The 21,321-nt window shown below is 41.6% G+C and overlaps 1 long non-coding RNA gene across 1 annotated transcript; it reads left to right on the forward strand.

Annotated features, from left to right (window-relative positions):
- Positions 1–316: 316 nt before the first annotated feature.
- On the forward strand, positions 317–16,232 carry LOC131274532 (uncharacterized). Its single transcript, XR_009181756.2, has 3 exons — positions 317–513; positions 5,680–5,979; positions 16,046–16,232. It is a non-coding gene; the product is annotated as an uncharacterized lncRNA (long non-coding RNA).
- The last annotated feature ends 5,089 nt before the right edge of the window (positions 16,233–21,321 follow it).

The following is a 21,321-nucleotide window of genomic DNA, read 5'->3' on the forward strand; positions in this document are numbered from 1 at the left end:
ACCATGAAAGATGTTTTCACCCCTTTCCAAAGTTGACTGCAACATCTCGCATCCCACATGCCCTTCTGCAATGTGATTTTGCGCTCCCCCCTCCTCGAGAGATGGAGTCTATTTCATCTCCTTAAATTCGGGCCTCCTGTGATCGAATGGACCAGTAGAATATGACAAAAGTGAAACTGCCTAAGTTCTGGGAATAAGATTTAACTGGCCTGGCAACTTCAGCTTCCTTCTTCTTAGAACACTCATTCTTGAGATGTTCCTTTTCAGAACCCTGCACTAAGCAGTGTAACACCCAAGTCACACAGAGCAACCACAAGCAGGCACCAGCCTTAGCTGCCAGCCATGCGAGGTGCCATCTTGGATGGCCAGTACAGTTGAACCTTCAGATGACCATAGTCCATGCTGCCATCCAACTGCAACCACAGGAGCCATGCCAACCAAGAGTCCCCCGGCTGAGCTCATCTACCCACAAAAACGTAAGATGCTGAGTTATTTTAAGCCACTGGACTTGGGGTAAGTTTGTTATGTAGCAATAGAAAACCAAAACACCTTTCTTCCAATTTGTAGTATATGTAGACCAAGACCAGTAAGTGAGGGACAGAATCTTCATGAAGAAATAAGTTACCTGCTTTTCTTTGGGGTCCAGTTTTCCCATCTGTGAAACACAGGGGTAGGTTTAGGTCAGGAGTCAATATTTCTAATAACCTGGTAAAAGCTGCACATTTATTGGTGAGGAAGCCCCACTGGCTAACTAAAAACCAACCTCCTTGTTTTTGGCTGGTATTATATTAACTCAGTGTGTGAACACTGTTCTCTTCTGCAAATCAGAAGCTGGTTAGCAGTCACATATGGCTTTTATAGCTAAAAACGAAATACAGAATTAAATGCTGCTTAATTCCGGCAATTTGTTCAGCATAGAAAAAAAAATGTTTCAAAACGTGAGCTTCCTCACTGAGAAAGGAGTCCTCAAGATGAAAAAGAGGGAACAACAGGACAATGTTACTTCTAATAAGGACAATGTTACTTTAATAATTCTAATAACTTCCACATATCTACCAATTATTATGGGCCAGGCTGCTCAATAGGCTACATGTGTTATAAGGATTAGTTCATCTAATCCTTCAAATAACCCATTTGGTGAGTACTATTGCCATCCCCATTTGACAGAGGAGAAAACTGTGGTATAAGGAAGCAATCTATCTTGTATAAACGCACTTAACTAGTAAATGGTAGATTCAGGAATTCAGACTCATCACATTTCAATATCTGCATGACACTAACTCTTAAAAATTCCATATTTGCATCTAGCTAAAATTTAATGTCCCCAAATAAATAAATAATGTAATGTCCCCAAAGAATGTTCCTTCCATCTCCCCTCTTCTTCAACAACCGAGTCAGGGGGATAGCTGGTGTTTGAATGGGAACACAGGTGTTTATCATGGCATGAAGAAATGCGACTGGATGTTTTATGGGACTGGTCAAAATCTCCTAAGAATGAGCACTCACACACTGCTTTTGGGGTCTGAATTGGTACCAACCCTTTGGAGAGCTCTTCGCAACATTCAGTAATGTTGAAGATGGGACCACACCATGTCCCAATGTGATAGTTAATTTTATGTGTCAACTTGGCTAGGTTATAATGTCCATTTGTTCGGTCAAACACTAGCCTAGATAGATGTTGCTGTGAGGGTTGAAGATGTGATTAGCATCTACAATCAGCTGACTTTAAATAAGTGAGATTAACCTCATTAATGTGGGTGGACCTCTTTCCAATCAGTTGAAGGCCTTAGGAATTAAAAAAAAAAAAACAACTGAGATTTCCGAGAGATTAAGAAAGTCTGACCCAAGACTACATCATCAACTTTTGTCTGAATTTCCAACCTGCCAGCCTCCCTTATAAATTTCAGATTCAAGACTGCAACATCAACCCTTGCCAGAATTTCCCTCCTGCTGGCCTCTCTGACCAATTTCAGACTTGCCAGCCCCAACAATCTCTTTGAGCCAATTCCTTAAAATAAATCTCTTTATACATACACACACATTCACACACACTGTTGGTTTTGTTTCTCTGGAGAACTCAGATACACCTGGCAATCCCATTCCTAATATATGCCCCAGAAAAACTCAAGCACATGTAACAAGGAGGAACTTACGTCAAGGCTTATCATAGTGTGTTGGTTATAGAAAAAACTTAGAAGCCACCTAAACATCCACAGACAGACTAATGGAAAAGTAGACATTATATTATTGTCATTTGAGGAATTAAAATACAAGATCTAAAATGAATCAACTAGAACTACATGTTTGATCATAGATAAATGTCAAAAACAATGTTAAAGGGAAAAGACAAGTTGCAGAAAGATACGTTCGGTATGATTCCATTTATATAAAGTTTTATGAGGTGCAGAATTTTTTACATATTTCTTACGCATACATATATACATAGGGAATATTAAATACTTAACTTATGACCATGCTTAGCTATAGGAATGGGAAAGAGCCACATAAAAGGCTTATATTTTATTTCCCAAATGGTGATAAATACATGGTACCCATTATCTATTCATTTTAGATGTTTGAAAGATTGTATAATTTTTTTAAATTGCTTAGGGACCCAACCTCCAACCAATACCTCATCTTTTGACCTTGAGTATACTCTAGTCAGCTGTTTCTCCATCCATTCCCCACAGCTCCTCACCCCTTAGCCCTTAATCAGGACCTCAGGCTTTCTTTCAATCAGAAGATGTTATTGACTTAGAGCTTAAAGTGTAAGCAATTTGGGGATGGATTGCATTTTAAAAGTTTCAAGTAGGAAGGGATTTCAAGACCTAAAGCAGTGAAATTATAATGGTAGAATGATTTTCATTGAGTCCTGCTTGGCATCTGCTCAGATCACATTCATTCATTTTTTAAATATTTATTGAGCATCTACTGAGTGCTAGGAACTTGGAGGCCATCCCATTGCACACTTCCAAGGGGAAATGCTGCGCTCTGTAGCCATGCTCTATAGGCCCTGAGCCCCAGTAGACAAGGCACAAAAGGGCCTTGCTCTGTTCACAAAGATGACCACTTCAAATGGAATGAATACTCAGTAATCAATGCTCTCCGTAATCCCACTGCCTCATTTTACCAATTGGGGAAACAGAGGACCAGAGAGGGAACTTGAGTTGCCTAAGTTTGCAGAGTAGAGATGAGGGCTCAAGTCTCCAAACTCCCAGCAGTGCTCCTTTCACTGCCCTATAAGGCCTCTTTCTATTCTCTGGAAGATTGTTCCTGAGTGATGGAGAAAACAAATAAGGAGGAAAAAAGAATCACCTGTACTTTTCTGGAAATGATTCCACTTCTTTCCCCACATTTTCCCTTTACCACCTCTCCTGGCCTTCAAGAAACAGGTACAAAAATTATGTGAGCTATCCCAATGCCTGTCACACCCTCCCTACCTGTGGATCCAGTGTTACCATTCACTACCCATTTGACAAAGCAAACAATACTCCTTGTTGCAGCAGGACCTTCCAGACAAATAGCTCTTCCATAAGCAGGACGGGGAGATGGGTAAATAAAGACAGGAGGAAGAAATGAGAAAAACCCAGGCTGAGAACCAGGAGGCTGCATTCTCACTCCAGTTCTGCCAGTCACAGACTGGGTGAGCTTGAGAAGCATTTCCCCTCTCTGGGTCTCCATTTAACCACCAGGTTCTAGGATAAAAGTATCCTTGCTTTTATCAATGACAAATAGCACAATGAGGGTTTGCAGCCCTGAGTCATACACACAACATAACTTGAGCCTTACTACCCGATCCGCCTTGACCACAGGCTCTAAAGAGCATCAGAAGTGATCACAGCCCTCTGTGATTTGTGATGTCCTCCATAAGTTCCCCCTTCTTCTGGAACATGTACTCTGATGGACCCTCTGAAAACCATACTCTCCACCAGTCTCAGGCCCATGGACTTTGGAGAGAGTTCCACCCCTAACTCCGGGTGTGGACCATAGAATGCAGACCTAAGCCAATCAGACCATCCCATTCCTCGGGACCTAGTGATTGGCTCAGGGATGGACAGGTGTCTCAAGCAGAGTCAATGAGAGAAGCTGCCTTTTGCTGGAATACCAATGTGGAGGTGAATGCTCTTCTCTGCCAGGTATGAAGCTGAGAAAATGGTAGTTCTTGAGTTGCTGCTTTCAGCTTTGAGCCTGAAAACAAGGTCATGTTGCAGAAAATTGAGGGGGAGAGGGGAGAGGGGAGAGGGGAGAGGGGAGAGAAATTGGTTCCCAAAGGCATTTTGTGAACCCCCAACTCAAACCATTCATGCAGCCAGCCCTAACCTATGGACTTTTTTTTTTTAATTTTTTATTCATTTTTTTAAAAACATTACATTCAAAAAATATGAAGTCCCGTTCAACCCCACCGCCCCCACCCCCCACTCCCCCCACAGCAACACTCTCTCCCATCATCATGACACATACATTGCACCTGGTAAGTACATCTCTGGGCATCGCTGCACCCCATAGTCAATGGTCCATATCATAGCCCACACTCTCCCATGTTCCATCCAGTGAGCCCTGGGGGGATCTACAATGTCCCGTAGTTGTCCGTGAAGCACCACCCAGGACAACTCCAAGTCCCGAAAACGCCTCCCCCTCTCATCTCTTCCTCCCATTCCCTGCACCCAGCAGCCACCATGGCCACTCTTCCCACACCAATGCCACATTTTCTCTGTGGACATTGGATTGGTTGTGTCCATTGCACATCTATGTCAAGTGGGGGCTTAGATTCCACATGGATACTGGATGCAATCCTCCTGCTTTCAGTTGTAAGCACTCTAGGCTCCATGGTGTGGTGATTGACCTTCTTCAACTCCATGTTAGCTGAGTGGGGTAAGTCCAATAAATCAGAGTGTAGGAGCTGAAGTCTGTGGAGGCTCGGGCCTGGCTATCATATTGTCAGTCCAGAGATTCAAATCCCCTAAATATATCTTAAACACCAACATCAACTACAATTCCAGTAAAGTAGCATGAAAGTCTTGTGAAAATAGATCCCATCTGAGTCCAGTTCCATCACGCAGGAACATCAGCTCCAAAGAAGGGCCATCTGACATGGCAGTGAACCCCATCTGCCATGACCATAGAACCCGTGGGTCTCTTTAGCCCTCAAAAGAACCAATACTTGGGGTTGTATCTACTTTATCTGTCTCTGAGACTCTGCTCAGGTGTGCATAAGGGCAATCCTTCTGACAACCTCCAGACTCTTTTTTAGAGACTCATACCCATATAAACTCATTTCTCCTTTCCATTTCCCCCTTACATTAAAACCTATGGACTTTTAAATGTCCTTGAACTTATTAAATTTTCTTTTTTGCTTACTTGAGATGGGTTTTGCAACTGAAAGGATCCTGAAGGACACACTGTCCCACCCAGGAAGATCAACAAGCCCCTTTGTCTTCAGTGGTGGGAAACACTCTACCTCTTAGTTTTCTTCTAAACTCAGTTTGTCCTTGACTTTCTGCGCTACTTCAAGGGAGACATCAGGGAGCAGCTGAGAGAGGAGACAGGGGAAATGACAGATGTGAAGAGGGAAAACATGCACAGCTGCAGGGCTGGCTGACACTTATGGGAAGTGTTAAATCACCAGGGTCTTCCGGGTTGTTTAATATCATATATTGATTTGCTTTTGTTTCCCTGAAGGGAAGAAGGATTTGACTAACAGCCAGTGTTCCCATGAGAGCAAGTGCCAGAAGGGTTTTACTGAACATAGAAGACTAGAAAGCCAGAAAAGAAAAAGAAAAAGGGAAGAATGATGGGTTATAAAATTGGAAAATAATATGTACCTCACTGAGGCTGACATGGCCCTGAACAAGCAGGTGAAAAAGGTGGAATTTATCTTGGGCATCTTGCCACTTCCTCTAATAGCATCAGTAACCTCTTGCCTACTTCCCTACTCCTCTCTCCAAGGAAGTACCATCATGATACATCCAGAAAACAAAGGTAATTAGAGTTGTTCTTAAGTACTTTCACACATTCAGTACTTATCTTTTCACATATTCTCTCATCTATCCACTTAATTAGTATTGATTGGGTATCTATTATATGCCAGAGTAATCTTTTATTGTTGTTGTTCTTCTGGGGACACCATTTGAATTTATCATTGAATTTATCATTGTAATTTAAATTGCTAATTCTTTAGATTTATGGGAGCAACATGTCACTGTTGAATCCTCACAGCCTCCCCACGTGGAGAGCAAGGATACTGCCTTGCCTGATGCCCAAGGATGACCAGGTCGCTGTGTCCCTACACTTACAGCCTAGTGTCCAGCACGGAGCAGGGACCCCATCAGCAGTTCACAAAGGAACGTCCTTTGCAAAGAGGAAGAAACAGAGACTCAAAGAGGAAAAGCAGCTCACCCAAGTGAGAGCCAGATAGACTAGAACCCTGGCTTCTTAACACTTCCTTTCCCAAGTGCTCTCCACTCCACCCACCTTCCAGTCCTCTCTAGCCTGCCTGGTTGCAGTTCTACACAGACTTAGAAGCCTTCTCTCTGTCCCCCAAGCCAAGTACAGAAGAAGCAGCAGGTGACAGGAGACAGGCACTGGCATTCTCTGCCAAAACTACCTCGCCATGAACACCACACCAAAGGGGGAAACGACGGGTTGACGATGCAACTTTCTCCTGGATCCACTGCCTGGTTTCCTTTTGACACAGTCAGATATATTTTCCCAGTGCTCTCAGTGTCATCATCATCATTGATGTTTATTGGGTGCTTACTATGTATCAGGCACTATCCCAAACCCTCTCACATATGTTCTCATTTAATTTACTGACAATCATGAGGTTATATAACTACTTCTCTCTCTGTCATTGAGAGAACTGAGGCTCAGGGACAGCTACAAAGTCATGTAGTTACTAACTACTAGATTCTGGGTTGAAAGCCAGGTGTCTCTGATCTCCCCTCCTCCTATGGGTCTACACTAACCACTAGGCAGGAAGGAAAGACATCATATTTTTCAAGGGCAGGCAGTCCTTGACTTTTCACCTGCTTTCTTTCTTTTCCTCTGTAACAAACTTGCTGTGTGATTTTGAGAAAGTCACTTCATCTCTCTGGGCATCAGTCTCTTCATCTGTATAAGTAAAGACTTGAACTAGAGCTAGTTGGCCTTGAAGTAACCTTCTGACTCTGACATCCCATTTTCAGATTCCTTCTTTTATCTGAGCTAGACTGAGTTGATTGCTGTTGCTTACAATTGATCTCTGATATCTGACCTTACTAAGAGCCTAAAATAGTCAGCACTTACTGAGGACTTACATGTATCAGACATTGTACTAAGGGCTGGACTTCCTTTCATTTTGCCATCATCCTATAAAGTAGGTATTATGATACCCATTCCATAGATGATGACATTGAGATTCTGAGAGGGTAAGTCATTTGCCCAAGCTCATAGTGCCAGAGTTAAGATAAAATGCAAATTTGCCTAACTACAAAGTCTGTGTTTCTAACCTCTGCATTCCCTGAAGTATCCTCCACATTATATCCATGTTGACTGAATTCTTTAAAGGGGAGATGCCAAGACCAATTGGTAGTGTAGAGTGTTGCATGTTTATTCTGTGACCTTACATACCCCCGGGCATAGCACCATGTACCTCTGGGGATGCTCATGTGCCACACTTGAGAAATATAAAAATGAAGTAGGTCATTCAAAACTTACTTATGAGCATTTCCAAAGTTGCCAGCTCCCTCAGGCTGGCGACTTCCAGCACCCCCTCATATCAGCAGTCCACTCCTGGGTGCAGCAACCTCCCTGCATTTGCTGCGGAAGCAACCTTCGGCTCAGTACTCTACCCCCGCCTCTCTCTCAGAAAGGCTTTCATCTTCTAAAAAGACAGTCAAGAGTTATTTCATATGCTTATTTATTTGGGGTGATTTAGAAGCGCTAATGTTTTTCCTTCTCCGATATTTTTTGTCAAGAGTCAGATATTAACACATCAATTGCCCAGCTGAGCAATAGTAATATGCCCCACCGTGGAGAACAGGTATGCTATTAGTGAACAGCTGTAAATTAATCTGAGGATATTTCTAACATGGAAATGCACCTCCTGAAACTCTTATCTTTTGGGGCTCACACATGGCTGTGGAAGAGGGTTACGCTTAAAAGTTCTAAGCTCCAGCAGAGTAATATTTCTGCTTCAACCAAGTTTCAAGCTGTTCTTTAAAAAAATTTTACAAAGATTTTGCTGTATTTGGTATTGAGATTTGTCTGGTACAAAGAAGTGACATTTGGGTGATGAAGAAAGAAAGAAGGCTTAAGGACTGGCAGAAAAACCCAAAAGAGTTGATCGTTCAGAGGACTTCAGGACAGATCCAAAGGGAGGAAGAATTTTCTATTGCTGCAAATTTAGTTCAGGATTATTGTTTTTGTTTGGTAGGGATGCATTTGGATTAAACCAAAAAAAAAAAAAAAAGATCTGCTGATTTGTTCCAGGTCAGAGGAGAGAAGCATAATAAGAACTATAGAAAAAAAATTATGGCTATTTATTAAACATATGCCATAAGCTGGGCACTGTGCTAAACTCTCTACTTTGTATTATTCCATTTAGCATTAATCCTCTCAGCAAACCCAGAAGGGAAGTTATTATTGCCACTATTTTACAAACGATCAAATAAGATATGAATAGGCTCAAAAACTTGCCCAAGGTCACTCAGGTAATAAGTGGCAGAGCTGGAGCATTCTGATCCCTGAGGCTGCCTCCTGGTCACTTTTTAATGCTGTTACTATGAAAAAGAAGAACTCTAGGTCCCCAGAAGCCGACCTTGATCAAGGTCACCTTCACTACCAGGAAAGGGACCCTGGGCTCCAATATGGGACACACATGCATTCTCTCCTCCTGCAAGGGCCCCACTGACATGGGGTCCTTAACAAATGAAAGAAACCTGAAACATAATGTACACTCCTTCCCCACTCCATTTTATCATTTGGCCTCTAAGGTCCAGAAAGTCAAATAACAAGTCCAAGGTCAGAAACAAGACCAGTATCTCTGGGATAGTTATTTCCTCACTTCCCCGTCTCTACTGCCCATTCCAGCATGCTTTTCCACCTAGGACTACCATTCCTAGTATATCTACATTCCATAGTGCTTCTCTCAGACCTTCCACCCTCATCAAAACTCATCCAATCAAGGTCCCAACCCACAAGGGATGACCCTCAGTAGTGCAATATCTCTTTCCCCACCACAAATTCCTACAGTCCTCAGGGTGTTGTCAACAGTCCCCCATTGGTGTCTGGACCAGAGAAGAGAACGTAAAAGCACTAAACACCTAATGTTGCCATGCACGTGACCTAGTCAAGACCAATTTGATCCTCAGGATTGGGGAACGGATGATGGACTAGAGTAGACTTAGAGCTATTCTACTATAGACTTATTGTGGTTTTTTTTCTAAGCATGTAACTTGTATTAACCCCTTTAATTCTTTTTTTTTTTTTTTGGTATAACTTCTCTTTATTTTTTTAATATTACATTCAAAAAATATGAGGTCCCCATATACCTCCCACCCCCCTCACCCCACTCCTCCGCCCATAACAAAAATCTCCTCCATCATCATGAGCCATTCATTGCATTTGGTGAATACATCTTTGAGCACCGCTGCACCTCATGGTCAATGGTCTACATCATAGCCCACACTCTCCCACGTTCCACCCAGTGGGCCATGGGAGGACATACAATGTCCAGGACTTATTGTTATTCTAGCAATGGAAGAACTTTTATCATTGATGTGGAGGCAGAGCCACTAGAGGTTCTGAGGGGAGGGAGAGGGAAAAACAAGTATAATACTTGCATTTTGGGGACATTGGAATTGTCCTGAATGACTTTGCAATGATGGATAACAGGCCATTATATATTTTGCCATAACTTACAAAATTGTGTAGGACAGAATATTAACTATAATGTAGACTATAATCCACACTTAGTGGCATTGCTTCAATATGTGTTCATCATTTGTAACAAACGTACCACACGAAGGATGTTGTTAATGTGGGAAAGTGTGGGAGGGGTAGGGAGTGGGGCATATGGGAATCCCCTATGATTTTTATGTAACATTTATGTAAAGTATTTTTTTAATTTTAAAAAAATATTTTAAAAAAAACAACACTTATTTGAAACCTTGCCTAGAATCCTCCAGATCTCTCTCTGTTCATGGAGAGCTGTTAGGATGTAGGCCTAATGTTTCCAGTAACTGTCCCTCCAGCCAGATGGAGCAACCCTCCTGCAGCAGAAAAGAAAAGCTGACAGAAAGACTGGGGTGTAAGAGGAAAAGAAGTCAGAACCTCTTTTTATATTGATTTATATGTTAAAATTGAGAAAGAAATTAAGTTTTACTAATGTATAACATGCAGGCCGGCCCTGGCTCCCTCAGCCTGTGCTTGTGAGGTCACATATTGCTTCCTAGAGGAGCTGCAAAGGGGCTTCCTTCTTGCTCGTCTGGTTTGAGAGTATTGCAACATGTTGAAATTTATATCCTCCAGGATGTCACTGGTGTGATTTATTTATAAAATGGAATATATACATTACTCTGTAATGAGCTAGGAAGTCATCATGAAATACTTTAGTACCACAGAGCGATTCACTGATTATTTTAAGGGGAAATATTTAAGAGTTGTTGAAATTAAAGTTGAGCTATTCATTTTTCCTTTATTAAAAAAAACTTCCAAATTTTATAATTTCTGGGATAAGTAGCTGTCAGTTTATCCTATTTTTTTTTAAAGATTTATTTTTTTATTTTTCTCCCCTTCCCCCCCTGCCCAGTTGTCTGCTCTCTGTGTCCATTCGCTGTGTGTTCTTCTGTGACTTCTTCTATCCTTATCAGCAGCACTGGGAATCTGTATTTCTTTTTGTTGCATCATCTTGCTGCATCAGCTCTCTGTGTGTGCGCCGCCATTCCTGGGCAGGGTGCACTTTCTTTTGCGCTGGGCAGCTCTCCTTATGGGGCGCACTCTGAGTGTGGGGCTCCCCTACGTGGGGGACACCCCTGCGTGGCAGGGCACTCCTTGCGTGCATCAGCACTGCTCATGGGCCAGCTCCACACGGATCAAGGAGGCCCAGGGTTTGAACTGTGAACCTCCCATGTGGTAGGTGGACGCCCTATCCATTGGGCCAAGTCCACTTCCCTGTTTATCCTATTTAATGAATGTTTTCAAGAACACCCCCCAAAAACGATTATGTCCATCAAGAGAAGAGTGAAATTTGGAAAATGTGTGAAAATATAGCTGCTTTAAAAATAAAAATCCTCAGGCTATAGAGAGAGCATTTTGCAGACAGATGTTAGGAAATGTTTCCCCATTGTATATTGCCTAAAGTATGTCCTGAATAAAAACTCTATATCTTACCCTGTTTTTAAAAATCCTCCAATGAAGAGTTTCAGTAGCTTTAAGCCAGTTTTAAAAATAAAGCAAAAACTAATTGACATCAAAAGAACTAGAAATTTCTGAGGTAAATTTCAACCAAAACCTTCATGTAAAAGTGGTAGACAGAATTTTAAAACAAACATCGTGATTTACAAAATACATCCAATTATAACATCTTCTAATTAGGTCACATCCTATCTCTATGCAATATTTTTTTCATTTTAATAGTCATCAAAAAACACACAAAAATAAACTGAACTTAGACTAGAATTCAAAAATATCAAAGTCTTAAACCAACATTTTAAAAATACACCATGAAGCTTAAAATATTCATAGTATAAAATGATTTTATATGCTTTAGGAATAATATTTAACAAACAGCAAAAAGGCTTTGCTTTTATTTTTAAAGATTTGTACTCTCATGCTTTTTAAAAATCTATTTGCTCTATGTTTTTTAGTGTACCAAATATCCTACAGCAGTAGAACTTGAATGTAATTTTGAAATAAACATGCATATATTTGTGATGTGGGCTCAACAATAATTACTGATCAGGGGAGCTGGTCCAGAAGTTTTGCAGTCTCGAGTCCAAAATCTCACAATCCAGCATTTGGAAATCCAGGGCCCAGAAGTACTCTGGCTATCTCTGCCAGAGTCAGAGCAGCTCTTTGTTAGATGCCAATTTCCTGCCATGGCACTGGGCAGATAAGAATAACTAAGCCAATTGACTTCCCTGAATCCAGGGACACCCCAAGGGGCACCCCCCAGCCTTATCTCAAGCCTAACAGGCTACATGCTCTTTGAAAAGCTTCACAGAGTTTGAAATTTTGTGCTGAGCTAGTATCCAGTTATGTTAATCTTCTCCTTAAAAATCTCCAAAATTTTCCCCTTACCCAAAGTTTACAGCCATGGACCAGTCCCCATTGTCCACTGGATTTCTCTTACCAAATATGGAATAAGTCTTACAGCAGAAATTGGGTAAAGAGTTTGCGATATATCAACCCACTGGAAATATGGGTAGCCATTACATTAATTCAGTAGATATATATTTATTGATATGGCATAGAATAATCATGACATATTATAAAATAAAAAATCCTATGTATAGGATATGTACAAAATACATGTACAGAATAGTTCCCCCCCCAAAAAGAATACATACACATATAATTCTACTAAACTTATTACTGAGTAATGGAATGATGGGTGTAGCAGTTTAATATTATTGATGAATTCCAAAAAGAAATATTGGATTATGCTTGCAATCTGATCTGTACCTTGGCATGACTGAGTTACGATTAAGGCAGATAAAAGGCATGTCAAAGAACAGAGTTGAGGGCTTTCTGATGTTGGAGTTTTGATGTTGGAGTTTAAAGCTAAAGATTTAAGCTGGAGCCTCAGGAAGTCCGCACACAGAGGAAAGAGAAGCCAGCCCCAGGAAGGAAGGAACCTTGAACCCAGAGAAAAGCAAGCCCCAGGAACATAAGAATCCAGGAAGCCTGAACCCTCATAGACATCAGCAGCCATCTTGCTCCAAATAGACTTTGGTGAGGGAAGTAACTTATGCTTTTTGGCCTGGTATCTGTAAGCCCCTACCCCAAATAAATACCCTTTATAAAAACCAACCAATTTCTGGTATTTTGCATCAGCAACCCTTTCGTGACTAATACAATGGGTGATTTACTCTCCTTATTGCTCAACTATTTTTTCCTATTAAAAATCTGTATCACTTATGTAATAAAACGTTGTTTAAAAAAGAACTCATCCAACAGGCATTTCCACTGAACACCCCTAGGAGGTGCTTGACTTACAACAATGAGAATGACAACAATCAGCCCTGACTATAGGATGGCGGATTGTTTAAAACCCTTTTTAGTCCCTTATCTCCTTCAACCCTCACAACACAACAATATTTCTAAAGTATGCCCTGTTCAAAACCCCTTTAAGCCTGTCCATTATTACAGAATAAAGCCCTAAACCCTCCGTATGGCATTCAGACCTTTCATAATCTGGCTTATCCTACCTTATCAGCCTCATTTCCTTATGCTTTTCACATTCACGAATATTCTCACCACCCTATTCCTCAGTCCACCACATATCCTTCATGCTTTTCTTCTAGAATGTCCTTATCATGTGTTCTGCTTTATAAACTCCAGTTCTTTAAAATTGTGATCAAATGTTTCTCTATTGAGAAATCATCATTCAGGCCTTCTATCCTCTCTATCCTCATATCCCTTTTTTATTTTTATTTTATAGTATGCTTCCTCGAGTAGACAGCAAACCCCTCAAGAGCAGGGACCCCGTTTATCCAGCTCTGGATCCTCAACACCATGCACAATTCTTGGCACATAGGACATACTTAATAACTAGTTGCTGCCTTAGGGAAAAGAAGCCCCTAGGAACTAGCAGCTGCCTTAAGAAAAAGAAAAGTGGGGGAGCAGATGTGGCTCAAGCAGTTGAGCACCTGCCTCCCACATGGGAGGTCCCAGTTTCAGTTCCCAGTGCCTCCTAAAGATGACAAACAAGAAGCAAATGAGAAATAAAAACAAGACAATGCACAAAAAGACAACACATAAAAAGGCAATGAGCAGGGAGCAGATATGGCTCAAGCAGTTAAGCGCCCACCTCCCACATGGGAGGCCCAGGTTTTGGTTCCCAGTGCATCCTAAAGGAAAAAACAAGCAGACAACCAAGCAAATCAATGAGCAGTATTCCCAAGAGACCTGGCCCGACTTGAAAAGAAAAGCATTGAGACAGAGAACGGGAAAAATATCTAACAGCTGCTGTTTTGGGGCCATCCTGACCAGTCAGGACCCATGAAGGGTCTCAATTTCCCTAATGATTCCTGGTCTCTAATGACAAATCAGAAATTAGATGCTTTTCAGGTAGATTTGGGAAGCCAAAATTCTTGGTGGGTGCTTTCCTCGGTTCTGAAACAGTCAAGCCCCCATTCATCAATTTCCCTACATTCATTCATTCAGTAAGGAATTACTAATGGTCTTATATAATAGGACTATTCTAGCTGCTGAATTATAAATACTGAGGTCAACAAGATAGACAATAGGTCTGTTCTCTTGGAACTTACATCCTTGTGGGGACAAAGATATTAAACAAAGAAAGCAAATGCATATCAAAGCCTGATAAAGGCTGTGCAAAGAATTAGAATGTAATACAATAGTTGGGGTTTTTTAAATAGCTACCTCAGATTGGATGTTAAGGAAAGCCCCTCAGAAAAAGTTATATTTAACGTGTGGTCTGGAGACAAGAATCTGCCAGTCAAAATAAGAGCATTCCAGGCAGATAAAACACCTTCTCCTTCACGGGGTGATGCATGTTTTATACCAAGGAAGAATGAGATTATCTTGTTCAAGGAAGAGAAACAAATCCAATATAGCTGGAAAATGGTGAATGAGGAAAACAAGGTCGGAGGGGAAAGCAGAGGCATAGCAAACAGGACTCTATCTAGGATAAGGGGTTTCCGTTTTTCTAGAGTAAGGAGATAATTTTGCTAATCAGGACTTTCCAGGCAGTGCCTACGATGGTTTGGGGGGCTTTTACTCTCCTTTGAACTCATCCTGAACATACATTTTTGGGACTAGCCAACTTTGTGATTTTTCTGGTTATAGTCTTAATCCCTAAGATCAGGCTACCTAAAATCGAATATTGAGTTTAGCAGTCAAGCCAAAGAGAATATGGGGTGAGGGATACACAGAGGAGACAAAGTAAATAATCCATGCCTATGGGAGATGAACATAAAACCCAAGGGAATCCAATGGAAAGCTAGTCATCAGACCATGAGAATACAAGTTCCATGAAGTCAGGAAGCTAGTCTCTTGCTTATCACTAGATCTCCAGTGCCCGTAATGGTGCCTGACACCTATTCAGTGCTTATTACCTACTAAAATGAACAAAAGGTGTGGTGGCTATGGGGGTGTGCCTTGAAGCTCTTCAACTACATGGGGCAAAGTTGGCAGGGGCTGCTGCTGGTTTTTTTGCCTATGTCCCCTACCAAGAACGTGAGCTCCACGTGGGCAGTGACCATGTTTTTTTGATTTTCTGTTTTGGGTTTTATTTTATTTTTTTCTAGCCACAGTGCCAATGCAGAGCAGGTACTAATCAATAATGGTTGAATATTTGTTGAAAAGGCATTTGCATTTCTATAACCTTGTTCTGAATTACACATTATAACACTTAAATATTATAATGGTACCAATTGATGGTTACATTCAACTATTTAAATGGAGAGTTTTATGTTCATATAAAAAAAAAAAGCAATGTGTGCTGTAAGCCCCATTTCCATGCACCAGAAAAACTGAGATGGTGTTTATTTGAATCATGAATCAGGGCAGCATCACACCTAATTGCAGACACAGCACCTCAGAATAAGCAAAGGGACTCTAGAGCTGTGTGTCTGGTACCTTAACTTCCAGCCACATGTGGCTACCGAGCATCTGAAATATGGCAAGGCCAAATTGAGATATGCTCTAAGTGTAAAAAACACGCAGGACTTCAAAGCCTTACTACAAAAAATAACGTAAAATAACTCAATAATTTTAATATTAGTACATGTTGAAATTATATCTTTGATATGGTGAGGTAAAAAAATATATATTTTTTAAAATTAATTTCCCATTTCCTTTTTTCTAATGTGGCTACCAGAAAATTAAACATGTGTGGCTCACCGTCTACTTGTGTTGGGCACGACTACTGGAAAGTGCTCCTCTGCAAACTCCAGCCTGGGAACTTCAATGACGAACACTGAAGTCTCTTCCTGGCCTCCGGCTTGATCATCACAGAAAGCATCAAGAACCATTGTTATAATAAAAAACAAAAACATAAAAACTTGCTCTTGCCTACATTCTTTGTGTCTTGAGCCAAGGTTTCATGAGGTGATGCCTTTTTTATACCAGAGATTTCCAGTAGTGGAATTTCTGACAGAGCAAATGCCCAGAGGGTAACCACAAAGGGCTCTGGGGCAGTGTTTTTTGCCAGGCTGCCAGGACAAATATAGGAGATTGATTTGGCTTAAACAATGGGAATTTATTGGCTCACGGTTTTGAGGTTAGAAGTCCAAAACTGAGGCATCAACAAAGAGATGCCTGTAGCATTCTGCAGCATTCTGGCACTGGCAGCCAGCAATCCTTGGGGTTCCTTGGCTGGTTTCCTTGCCTTGTGTCACATGGTGTGTTTTCCCTTTTCTTTCCCAGGATCCACTGGTTCCAGCTTCTGGTTCCTCCCCATGGCTTTCTCTTTCTATGTCTGAATTTCTTCTGCTTATGAAGGACTCTCCAGTAACCTGTTTTAAGACCCACCTTCATTCAATTGGGCCACACCTTAACTAAAATAACATCGCTGAAAGATCCTATTTACAAGGGGTTCGCACCCACAGGAAAGCATATTGAGATTATGAACATGTCTAAGTTGGGGCAATAATTCAATCTACTGAAGCTGGCTAGTAAGATAGGGAATCAATAGACGGATCAGGAACGTGGCAGAGTCCACATGCACATCAATAAACCCCAAGACGGCTGCTGGAAGACCCTGCCCACAAGATTCTGCCATTAAAAAGATTTTCTCCAGAAGCCAGGAGAAGCCCTGGATATTCCCCAAGGACTTTATCATTGGGCTCTCAGGGGGATTGATGGATGGGGTAATCAATCAAAACAGCAAACAGCTGGGACCCTTCCCCTGCCATTAGCAAAGGGGTGGAATAATTAATGGTTCAAAACGCAGGCATGAGGCCTGAGCTCTCGCTCTCACCTGTGGACCCCTGTTCCTATCCTCTGTGTCCTGCTCTCACCATTTTTCCCTACCATGGTCACCACACAAGTAAAACCTGGGCATTTATAACCTATAATAGGGAATTGTAGTGCATGAATCAGCCCATTTTATCACTTTTCATTCCCTTCCTCTTTACCAGGAACCCATCATCTGTTATTTTCTCCCATTTCTCTTCCCTCCCTACCTGAATAAATAACTGGCCTAACTCACCCGACATGTTCTTGAAATTCATGTCTGCAGCATAGTCAAGAACCTAGACAAATCCAGTAACACTACCACAGTATGTGAAATGTTTGACTCAGTCACATTAATGTCAGAGCAGTTTGCTATCTCTCTCACATCAAATAAGCAACTTTGAAAACTTTGGCTATTCAAGGCCTTACTCTCTTGCTACATGCAGCCTATAAGGTTGTCCCTTCTTGAGATCCTGTTCCATTTTTTGTAAATTTCAAATGCTTTGTAACTTGGTCATATTAACAGAGAGCCTGGAATTGCCACTTGCCAGCTTTTAGTGTCTATTTGTTTCATCACCCAGATTGGGATTAAGTTAGGGTTCACATTGTGCTTCTCTCAAACGCAGTAACCGTTTTAGACACAGGTCTTCTAATTCTTTGTTTCAGTCTGGTTCTCAGAAGACAAAAGTCTGAATGAATGAATAAAGTCACCTAAATTCCCAGGAATAGTGTCTACATTGTTTCTTTTCAAAGCCAAAAGAAACTCAGAGGAACTACTCTGATTTTTTCCAAGTACCATTTCAAGGCTCAGATGCCACCCATGGCCCTTTCCCTGCTTTCCCACTCCAAGTCCACTACATAGACTTGTTTGTAAAAGGCCTAGAAAGCAGGGAGATCTGTGGTCATCAGAGCAGGCACGTCAGAATCACCTGCAATCTATTAAAAATGCAAATTGCTAGGCCCTATCCCATACCTATTGAATCAGAATTCTTTCTAGAGTAGAACCTGGAAATCTGCATTTGAGCAAGTTTCCCATTTTATACACACCCTAACATTTGAGAACCAGAGGAAAGTATAAACAAATATACGGAAAGGAAAATAAAGGGAGAAGAATAAGGAAGGAGCAGGCAGAAAGGCAGGCATGAGCCTTCCCAGAGGGCACTGCTGCCACAAGGTATAAGCTGGACCCCCAACTCCATACAACTTTGTAAATTTTACCACCTTAAAATGTTTTTCTTTAGAACAGGAGATACATGAGCACTTTGTCTCCCAATGTGTCTTCACCAAAGACAGTTTAAACCTTGTGCCAATGTTTATAGAAAATAAATAAGGGCAGGCCATGGCTACAGAGAAGGAGTTATGGGTTCTCTTTAAAAAGAAAGGAGGAAAATAATGAAGGGACAGTAATCAAGACCAAGAACCATAACCTTGGGTATAAAGGCACGTAGACAGTCAGTCAAGCTGAAACGTGTAAATATATATAAATCCAAAGAGAGGGGAAATAAAAGAAAACGAAAAAGAAACTAGCTTTAGGGAAAAGGATGGAGACACACAGTAAAGGAAAAAGGAAAAATTTGCTCATCTTACTTGCCAGAAATCGATGGGTGTTTGGGGCTCAGAGTGGGACTGGCAGCTGTAGCTGAGAATCTGGGCCACAAGCAGATTTTATTTGGAGGCACTGGAGCTCCTATGGACAGCAAAGATAGCAACCACAGCCCCTGCAGGGTTTTCCCTTTCTAGCCACAGGAAGGTTAGATTTGGAGACCTGCTCCCAATCTGCTGCAGATATACCCTGAACCGGCTTCTACTGCAGCTCCAGCTACAGGCCCCAGGAGTTAGCTTTGGAACATCAGCCTCAACAACTCCTACCCAGCAGGAACTGATTTTTCATACCAACACAGATGCAAACGTTAGACAAGGGGGTCTGAACATCTCACTTTGGTAAATTCTAACCCAATCAAAAGAGAAGTGAAATGAGGACAATGCTGCTGCCACACAAATGACAGTGAGAGCTTATACTTTTAACAGCACCCCAGGAGATGAGAGAGGCCCGACTGGGGAGTCTGGAGCCTCGAGCAGAGGAACAGTATGTTGGGGGATCCCCAAGACCATCCCCCGCTTGGATCATTCACCAGAAAGACTCAGAACTCAACAGATAGTCATACTCACAGCTAAGACTTCTTACAGCGAAAGGACACCAAGTCAAGTCAGCTCGGGGGAAAAGTGCATGGAGTGAAGTCTGGAGGAAGCCAGGTGCATGCTTTTAGGACTCCTCTCCAGGTGGAGTCAACAGCTCATGCTTAATTCCTCCAGCATCAAGTTGTGACAACACAGGTGAAGTGCTGTCTACTAGGGAAGCTCATTAGAGACTCAGCACCCAGGGTTTTTAATTGGGAGCTGGTCACAGAGGTACCCTCTGCCACATACCAAAATTCCAGACTCCCAGAAGGAAAGCAGGTGTTCAACATAAACCACATTGTTTGTACGACAGTTTAGGCACAGTGAGCTACTCATCAGCTAGGGAAGGTGGGAACACTCCCAAACTCCAAGTTCCCAGAAGCCCCCCAAGAGCCATCTTTGCAAGCAGGCCTTTTCCAGGATAGTGGTCTCAGGCCTTTTTCTGCACAAGCAGGAAAAGTCATCCTGCACCCAACCGCAGAGGTCTTTGGCGAGACTGAGAATGCAGAAAAGGTGGCCACTTCACAGAGAGGTGGGGAAAGTGAAACTCATTCACAAAAGTTTGGACCAAGAATTGGCTTTTCTTCTGTCACAGCAGAAGGAACTTCGACATATATTGCCCTCAGTACAGAAGTCTCAGGATGGTCACTCTGGGACCATCTACTTCAATGGTCAGAGAAGAAAGGTGGTGAAACTTACCAAGTATCAGAGAATTTGGATACTCAGTGGAAACATGTGAACAGAGACTGCAAGGTCATACTCAGCATCTGAATGTAAAGGGGTGACCAGGGGCCCGTTGCAGCAGAAAGGCAAAACTCTGAAAGTGCACATGGACTGTCAGCCTCACAGCACAGGTAAAGGAGGTGGACAAAGTTTGTAGGGTTGTAGCAAGGAGCAGAAGCACAACTACAGAATACTTGGAGTTGAATGAACTGATCTCCAGGATGTGGCTGATGGATAATGCACCGCACACAAGTTCTAAGGATGCTAAATAGAGTTGAATTTGCTGTTACTAGAGTTTTTTTGGTTACAGTAAAATATCTCTTTTAGTCATTCAGAAGATAAAATTAAAACTCATCTGTGCTTCAAGAAGAAATTGCAGAAATATTTTTGCTTTGTTTGGTCATGAAGTTAGAACTACAAATATGTATCATGAGTTATAAGAAAACTGCCCTTTATAACAACAAGATACAAGAGCATTAGTAGAGCAGAGATCTTGGGGGTGGGGGTGGGGGGTGGAATCCCTCATGGGATTTACTGGTGTTTATTTAAAAGGTAATTGTTGGGGGGTGGGGTGGGGTATATCAAAATCTAATGTATTTTCAATGTAACTTTTCTGTAATTTAAATCTTCAAGAATATGGTTGGGAAGAAAAAGAAAAAAAACTACCAAAAAAAGGTAATTGTTTATATTTTTAAAAGTGATTAGCTGAAAATTCTTAGCATCATCTGGGTATAACCTCAAGGGCAAAGGAAAAATCTAAATGCAAAAATGCCTTGGATAGTGTCAGCAGCTCTCCTTTAGTACCTGAAGAGCTTTGCTACTTTTGCCCAGTGGTCTTTGCATTTTAGTTAAAGGGACATTCCCTTTAAATACATAAATATCTTTCATGATCATAAAAATTCTTCAGATAGCAACCTGGGGCAAAAATGAAAAGAAAAATGGATCTATCTGTTAGCTAGATAGGAAAGGCTTGAAGACCGGGGAGGACATAAAATGTCTTCTAAAGAGCATCATTTCTCTTTCTCTCTCTTCTATTATACTGATAAACATCAATTAGCAATTTGCTTTTTAAAAGACTAAAAAGTCGAATGCCTGAAGTCCAGGGGAGCCATTGTCTTGGTTGGGCTAGGCAGGATATAGGGAATTGCAAAGAAGAAATGAAATTTCTGCCTCAGTCTATGAATGATAAAAGAGTCTGTCCAGAGAGGTAATCATCCAATAAATGGCACTGTGTCCCACACTCGTGTGAACGATGCTTTAAAAGCTTTCATCATTGCAGGCATCTTGTGTCTTCTTCCA

The sequence above is a fragment of the Dasypus novemcinctus genome, chromosome 2 (genome assembly GCF_030445035.2).
Source record: "Dasypus novemcinctus isolate mDasNov1 chromosome 2, mDasNov1.1.hap2, whole genome shotgun sequence".
NCBI classification, from domain to species: domain Eukaryota; kingdom Metazoa; phylum Chordata; class Mammalia; order Cingulata; family Dasypodidae; genus Dasypus; species Dasypus novemcinctus.